The following is a 6,000-nucleotide window of genomic DNA, read 5'->3' as shown; positions in this document are numbered from 1 at the left end:
TGTCTGAAAGAAAGATTCTAGATCTCCTCGTCTTGGTCACTTACTGCCCCTTTCATTGGTCCACACAGACTCCACCTGTAATTCCCAAAGATGCTGCCTATTGAAAGCAACAGGATACAGGAACAGTGAGCTCTTGAGAGTCTCACTGCTTGTATTTTGTCTGAAGGGTGGTGATGGGCGTCTTTCCAACTTTATATCAGATTCAATAATGTACTTCTTGTTTAATTTACTCAACAGAGACCATTGGAGGATAAGGGATTGCCTTGAGACTCAGGCCCAGGAAGTGCTAATTAGCCTCTCTCAAAAATGGTACTGGGAATTAAATCTAACAGGTAACTAGAGAAGATGCTCCAAACAGACCCATGAGGAAGCTGCCTCCATGTATGAGTCAGAGTAATAGCCTTGTGGGAACTGAAGCAATAACCGTGGAAGTGGGAGAAAGTGAAGTGTTTTGCCCAGGGCTCTCTAAGAAAACAGAACTGATAGTGTTGTTGTTGTTGTTGTTGTTGTTGTTGTTGTTGTGTGTGTATATACATGGCTCACACATACACACACACACATTGTGGATTTTACTAGAGTGGCTTAAGGGCTGTGGTTGGACTGGACCAACAATGGCTGCCTCCCAAAAGGAAGGCCAAGAATCCAATAGTTGTTCAGTCCATGGGTCTTAATGTCTCAGCTGATTGTCATTCTATATGGAATCTTGAAGAAGTGAGATTTTTTTTTTTACATTTTTCTCTTTCATTAAACATAGACTCTTTTCTCATTTTCTCATAGAATATAATCTGAATACAGTTTTTCCTCCCTCTACTTCTCTCAGTTCCTACCCTCCCCGTCTCTCATCTGGATCCACTCCCTTTCTGTCTCTCATTAGAAAATAACAGGCTTCTAAGAGAGAACAACAAAATATAACAAATCAAAATATAATAAGATAAAACCCATCCTATTGCAGTTGGACAAGTCAACTGAAAAATAAAAGATCCACAAGAGAAGGCACAAGCAGAGACCCACTCATTCACATGTTCAGGAGTCCCATAAAAGTATTAAACTGAAAGCTATAGTGTGTATGCAGGGGGCTGTGCTGACCCACGTAGGACCTCTGATTGCTGCTCCAGTCTTCTGAGTTCATATGAGCTTTGCTCAGTTGACTTAGAGGGCCTTGTTCTCCTCGTGCCCTCCATCCCCTTTGTCTCCCCCACTCCTGACTCCTCTTCCACGGGATTCCTTGACCTCTTGAGGGGGGGGCATTTGATGGAGACATCACATTTAGAGCTGTGTGTTCTAAGTTCTCTTTCTCTGTGTGTAATGTCATGCATGTGGAAGTTTCTCTCCTGCCTGCCTGTTCCCAAATACCCAGCAGCTGCTTCCTAAATAATTGACTCAGAGGCTTAATATTACTTATAAATGCTCAGCCTGTAGTGTAGGCTTATTACTAACTAGCTCTTACTCTTAAATTAACCCATAATTCTTATATATATTTAGCCATGTGGCTTGGTACCTTTTCTCACTGTGGCATTCTCATCTTGCTTCCTGTGTGTCTCACTGGTGACTCCTTGACTGTGCTCTCCTTCCCAGCATTCTCAGTTTCAGACCTTGAAGCATATTGATGACACATTGGAACACTCTGATGCCAGTAGTGAACATTATGATATCAAAATCCCACTGTTGTGTCAAAATGTGCTTTGGACAGGCCAAAATGAACAGTATCATGTAAAAGAAGTCTTTTTTAAAGGTTTTATTTTATTTTTAATTAGGTGTCTGTGTGTCGGTATTGGGAGTAGCCAGTGCTCTTAACTGCTGAGCCGTCTCTCCAGCATGAGTGAGTTGTCTGTAGAAGCATAAGAAGGTATTGGATCCCCTAGAGCTAGAATTACAGGTGGTTGTGAGTCATCTGACATGGGCGCCAGGACTCTAATGGGTCCTTTGGAAGTGCAGTTTATGCTATTAATTTCTGATGCATCTTTCTGGTTCCCACACTTTAAAAATTAATTGATAATTAACTAATAGTGTGTGTGTGTGTGTGTGTGTGTGTGTATGTGTGTGTAAGCCGTGTGTGTGCACATGCGCTCATGCTACAGTGTGGTTATCAAGAGTCACTTGTAAAGTTTTTTTTTTTTTGGAGCAAAGACTTTTTAATGAATATTGTAGCTAGAGTTTTCCTGCCTGGCCCACAGTCAGGACAAATCTCTCTCACCCACCAGTCCCACAGCCACTCAGACCCGACCAAGTAATCACAGAGACTTATATTGCTTACAAACTGTATAGCCGTGGCAGGCTTCTTGTTAACTGTTCTTACAGCTTAAATTAATCCATTTCCACTAATCTATACCTTGCTACATGGCTCGTGGCTTACTGGCATCTTTACATGCTGTTTGTCATTGTGGTGGCTGGCAGTGTCTCTCTGACTCAGCCTTCCACTTCCCAGCTTTATTCTCCTCCTTGTTTCGCCTATACTTTCTGCCTGGCCACTGGCCAATCAGTGCTTTATTTATTGACCAATCAGCAACACACTTGACATACAGACCATCCCACAGCACTTCCCCTTTTTTGTTTTTTCAAAAAGGAAGGTTTTAACCTTAACAAAGTAAAATTACATATAATTTGGGAATTTGGGCGTAGCTTCTCTTACTACTTTCTGCTGGAGGGGGGGCGCTGTATCTTATGGGGACACAAAGAAAATTTTAGGATTATGGAGTAGTCTGTGAGGGTGTATCGTCTGAGCCAGTCACCTTGAAACGGTTCTGGATGTTGGATCATCTGGGCCATGGTGTCATCAGAGACCTTTCAGGGGGTCTTGGCTGGTCAAACCTGATGTATCTTAATCTTGAACAAATCCATAGCCTCTGGCTTTCTGTAGGAACAAAAGCAGAGTCTCCTTTCCAAAGCAACACATCCTTACATCCAAATTTTGAAGTCAAGGTATCTTTAAAATATACATTTTGGCATAACTCAACAGCTTTTACAATCAAATGTTTTTCTGCAGTTAAAAATCCCAAAGACAACATAATCCAGATTCTCTGTGTAATATTCATCTTTACGTGGCTTATTTTTTATATTAATTTTATTGTCTCTTTAAAGACTTTATTTTTTAAAACTATGTATTTGTTTATATAACTGTATATATCACCTTTTTTATCTCTTTCAAGCCTACATATATTTTACACACATTGCAAACTATTACATCTGAATCTGTCTTATTGTGAATCTATTGCTTTTAACTGTAGCAGCTGTGGCTGCTGGCTCCGCCCACCTCAGCTTCCCAACATGGCAGTGGTATGCTTACCGCCAGCTCTGGGAGCTATCCTGGGTCTATGCCTTTATCCAAGCAGCGTGTAGCCCAAAAACCTCTTTTTTTGTTTTGTACTACTAAAGGCTAAATCCACCACGCAGCTTAATGTGTCACTTGCAGAGGCCTCATTCCCGCCATACTGCAGGTTGAGCGTGCACACTAGGAACCCTCCAGTAGCTCAAACCCGCAGCTGCCGCTCATTTGAGAGAGACAATTAGGAAGCTGTTTTTAGCTCTGTTTTAGAATCTTTTTTTTTTCAGTTTTTAGGTGGAAACTCTTGCCCCACGTTGGGCGCCATTTGTAGCTAGAGTTTTCCTGCCTGGCCCACAGTCAGGACAAATCTCTCTCACCCACCAGTCCCACAGCCACTCAGACCCGACCAAGTAAACACAGAGACTTATATTGCTTACAAACTGTATGGCCGTGGCAGGCTTCTTGCTAACTGTTCTTACAGCTTAAATTAATCCATTTCCATTAATCTATACCTTGCCACATGGCTCGTGGCTTACTGGCATCTTTACATGCTGTTTGTCATTGTGGCGGCTGGCAGTGTCTCTCTGACTCAGCCTTCCACTTCCCAGCTTTATTCTCCTCCTTGTTTTGCCTATACTTTCTGCCGGGCCACTGGCCAATCAGTGATTTATTTATTGACCAATCAGCAACACACTTGACATACAGACCATCCCACAGTAGAATATTTTACAAATACACCAGAGAATCATGCAATGCTGCCTGCATTGGATGCAATCCTGGGCCACAAGTCTGCACATTTCTTTGTGACTGGACCTGTGATAGCAGAACCTTTCATCTCGCCTTTATTGTTTACTATGACTCCTGCATTGTCTTCAAAATAAAGAAACACCCTATCTTTTCTTAGATACGATTTTCGCTGTCGAATTACCACCGCTGGATGGACCTTTTTTTCTTAGTTCTGGTTTGCCTTTCTTAACTGTGGCCACCACCATGTCGCCCACACCAGCAGCAAGAAGTCTGTTCAGTCGTCCCTTGATTCCCTCACAGAGATGATACACAAATTTTTGGCTCCTGTATTGTCAGCACAGTTGATCACAGCTCCTACCAGAAGACCCAGGGAAATCTGGAATTTCGCTCTGGAGGACCCACGACGTCCTTGCTTCAACATCTTGAACGCCCGGAAAGAGTCAGAAAGGTCACTTGTAATTTTTTTAAGAAATTTTTTATTTTATATGTTTGGGTGTTTTGTCTGCATGTACGTCTGTATATAATGTGTATGCACTGCCCCTGGAACAGAGTGGCTGGGAGTTGACTATGTGGGTACTGGGAGTTGAACTCCAGACCTCCTTAGGAGCAGCAAGCACTCTTAACTGCAGAGCCCTCTCCCTAGCCCCTCATTTGGACTCTTTCTCACACTTTCACACCCAAGAGGAAAATGAGCCAAATAGACAACAGACTACCTTGAATAGGAAGATATTTCTTGATTATCTAACTGGGTTCCAAGCTATGGCCATGTTTTTCTTATTAAGTGACATCATTGAAAGGACCTGCCCTATTTCTCTAGTCTTGATTCACTGGGCATCCTCTCATGTCCCTCTGTCATCTGCTCTTGTGAGTGCTGTCTTTTCTGGCTGAGATCTAAAGAGTATTTCCCATTTCTGACACTCAGAGACTACTGCTTCTCTCTGCAGCTAGATGGTAAGTCAAAGGCCCGTGTTGGGCTGGGAGTTCTTCCAGAGTCAGCCTCCTTGTTATTTCAATAGTTATTTTCTTTAGGGATTAACACTATTTTACAAAAGGGTTTACAAATGCTTGCCAGGTCTGGGAGTGTTGTGGGTACAGTCCAGTGGGAGAAGCCAACCAGAATTCCACAAGGCCACGTGTTCCATCTCCAGCACTGGGAGAAAAGGTGTTTTCCAGGAATGGGAAGAATGCTAAGGACTAATTCTGAGAGCAGGAAAGGCTTTGCAGACCTTGGGGCAATGGCTGACAATCCCACCTAGAGAAACCAGCCAAGGAGTTAGAGCACAGGGCTTCTGAGCCCAGCTCACTTGGTGCTTAGCAGAAGGACTCTGTACACACCATCCTCCTCCACATGAGCTTTCCCCTTTGTGCTTGAGTGTGAGGAGGAGGACCAGCCAGACCCAGGCCCAACAGCAGGGAGCTTAGGGGTAGGCACAATGAAGGGGAAGCCACTTCCTCCCTGCTTCTCCTTTTCCCCATCTTCCTCCACTTTCCTCCCTCTGTTGAGAATTAGCTCCTCAGGGGATTGATCTGCTGTGGTGTGCTCCAGGGAGGGGCACTCTGAGGGCTGTGGGGATCCATCTGCAGGTAAAAGCTCCACAGCCCTTTGTGGTCCTCATTTCTGTGCTCCTGTCTCCTGCTCTTGCCTATTCCACTCACTTTCTGCCTCTGGGTGGACCCACTTCTCTTCTGCTAGATTATTTGTTCTCTGTCTGCACACCCAGTTTTATGTCCACGTCCTCAGCCCCCTTCTTGAAGGAAGCTGCTTTTGTCCCCAGCTTTTTGCTCCTAGCTCCTGCCTGGGTGAGTGGAACAGACTTGTCTGAGAAATCTTGCAACAGCAAGAGGATCTGCAAGTGTGCCTCATCTTCTCTGGATTTTCTTCCTCTTCTGGAGTTTTTTTTTTTTTTTTTTTTTTTTTTTTGTGGGAGTCAGCAGCAGCTGAAGTTCCCAGGCTTTCCCTCAGCATCCTCTTCAGCATCCTCTTCAGCATC

General features: G+C 43.8%; 1 pseudogene; it reads right to left on the bottom strand.

Annotated features, from left to right (window-relative positions):
* Positions 1-4,003: 4,003 nt before the first annotated feature.
* Positions 4,004-4,447, bottom strand: LOC131895248 (large ribosomal subunit protein uL14-like; annotated as a pseudogene).
* Positions 4,448-6,000: the final 1,553 nt, after the last annotated feature.

The sequence above is a fragment of the Peromyscus eremicus genome, chromosome 18 (assembly GCF_949786415.1).
Source record: "Peromyscus eremicus chromosome 18, PerEre_H2_v1, whole genome shotgun sequence".
NCBI classification, from domain to species: Eukaryota; Metazoa; Chordata; class Mammalia; order Rodentia; family Cricetidae; genus Peromyscus; species Peromyscus eremicus.
The sequence above is the reverse complement of the archived record's forward strand: the minus strand, read 5'-3'. Positions and strand labels throughout refer to the sequence as shown.